This window comes from Montipora capricornis, chromosome 3 (assembly GCF_036669925.1).
Source record: "Montipora capricornis isolate CH-2021 chromosome 3, ASM3666992v2, whole genome shotgun sequence".
Taxonomy (NCBI): domain Eukaryota; kingdom Metazoa; phylum Cnidaria; class Anthozoa; order Scleractinia; family Acroporidae; genus Montipora; species Montipora capricornis.
This window is the reverse complement of record NC_090885.1, coordinates 22730463-22732962: the sequence shown is the minus strand read 5'-3', so window position 1 is coordinate 22732962 and position 2500 is coordinate 22730463.

The window sequence follows — 2500 nt, the reverse complement described above, 5'->3', positions numbered from 1 at the left end:
TGGGATATGTCATGTCCACGAAAGTTATTTTTAGACGAGCGGAAGTCTTCCGAGACGTCCGCATGCAGGCCAACCTCGGTCCGATGTTTGAAAGAAAATAAATATTCATCAGCCTTCCACGTGCGCCGTCATTTTCTCTTTTCACTAAGAACCTGAGAGCGAGGCAAGACTGCATGCGGACGTCTCGGAAGACAGATGTCCGCTAGAACAAAGACTGCCGCTCGTCTAAAAATAACTTTCGTGGACATAACATATCCCGGCCAACGCCCTGAGCCTCCGTCTCTGTCCCCTCATTTTCTCTTGACTCAACCTGTTGGCTCTCAGCCAACAGTTAAGGTTACTGAGTTCAGGAGTTAATGCTAGTTTGAGCTCTGTTAAAGTTTTTGCAGTTAGGGTTATATTGGTATCGTCAGTGGCTTATTTTAGTTTTTCTTATTCTTTTTCAATATCATTTGGATCAGAGTGCGAACTAACATTCCTCCATGGCATTTGCTCGAGATCATTTAAGAACTTATCTTTTTGAAAGTTTTTAAACTGCCGCATTTCGATCGTGCGAGACCCGTTGCGGTCATAATTAGCCTTACGTGTCATAAAAACTAGGGAATGATCACCAATGCCAACGTGAACAACCCCAAAGTTTGAAACCTTCTCCGGGGAATTAGTTATGCATAAATCGATCAGGCTTTTTGACACCTGGGTAATACGTGTTGGTTCCGTGATTAATTGGCTAAGACCATAGATATCAAGAATGTTAGTTAATGAGGACGAAATATGTGCTGTTGCCTCAGGCAACAAATTGCAGTTAACATCGTCAAGTAGATACAACTCCTTATTTTCAGCGTCAATTTTGCCTATCAATTTCTCAAACTCGTTAAACAATTCCATGGGAGAGGTGGCCTGGAGTCATGCCTGGTAATCTGATGTGCGCAAAAAATAGCCTGTCGCGCAGTGGATGGTCTTCACGCGTTCGATCTTTACCGTGCACTGAACAGATTGAAGAGCGTAATACTGGTTTACAAATGACACATTTGAGAAAGGAACCGTGATGTAGATGTAACTAACAGTGGTAAGCGAAGTGTTTTTGCTACCGCAGAAGATACCAAAAATCTGCTTTAGTTTTGTAACATGTACAACGTTTGTATATAGTTAGCTAAAGAATTTAAGTGCGGACTCTAGGTGAAGATCGGTGTTACAGGTTGAAATGAAATTCAGGTTCATTTAATTTCAACCTAGGTTGATTCTTTTCAACCTAGGTCAATTTTTTCCAACCTAGGTTATTATGAACTGTCTAAAAAAGGGTTTTCTCCTTTTTTGGGGGTGTAATTTATAAAAATGGGGCCTGGATTTTTAGGGGGGATAAAAAAGAAAATGGCTTCCTCCACCTTTTCCTTACCTTCCTCCACTTACTGTCTCTCACCTTCCCCCTTACGGTCCTTACTTACTACCATCATTCCATACCGCTCCACGGATTCGAACCCTCGCACCATTGGACATCCGAGATTCCTTCTGCTTCGTATGAACCGCTAAGCCATGGAATCAGCCACTGAAATCATTTAGATGTTTTTTTCTACCAATGAGTTTAAGCTATTTCCAAGCCTTCACGACAACCACCATTTCGCACATGCGTAAATGACATAAAATAAGACTTAGAAAAATTTCAACTCATCCACAAAGCTAAAACGCCGCCGATGGAACTTCGTGAACAAGTTAAAGGGTGGCAAAATTTATCTGAAGAATAATGAAAACCGGCGTTCTGATTCTCCAGTGCAACAGAAGCAAAAATTGTTTGAAAGAGCTGGGATCTTGATTCTTCAGGACAAATAGTCAAATATTGTGCTAATTAAGTTTATTTACGTCGCTATGCAAAATGCACCAGGAACAAGGCATCATTTCTAGTCATGATATAAGAAACCGATTTTCGCCGCAAACCAAGCGTTCCCACTGTGAAAAAAGATGGTGGCATGGGAAAATAGAACTACAAAAGATAACCTTTGTAGTTTAATCAAATGAAAGAACTCGTCTTCGAACCACTGGTGTCGTCATCTTGGAGAAACCGCTTGTAAAAAAACATGACCATTCACAGAACAATTGTCAAAATGCTGTATGAAGTGGTTTTCGGAATCTCTGGGAGAAAAGAAATAAAAAAGCCACAAATACAGAGCAGGGGAATGGTTAATAATTTGAAAAAGTGGATGAACCAGACATGGAAGGAGAGCAGGGTCCTGAGACTTAAATACTGTTTATGAGCACTATTTGAAATGGGTGCTTAGACTTAAATACTGCTTATCAGCGCTATTTTTACAGTTATCATACACCATTTTGCAGTTGTCATACACCAGAAAGGGAAGAAGAAAAAGAAAAAGTTCAAACTTCAGGATTATATAGCGCTGAAAATTAATAGAACGAAAATGGAAACGCCCCTTCATCCAAATGTGCTACTTGCCAAAATTGTAGAACTTGGAGGTCAGGGGATTTGTCAAAATAATCACAACATTTGGAT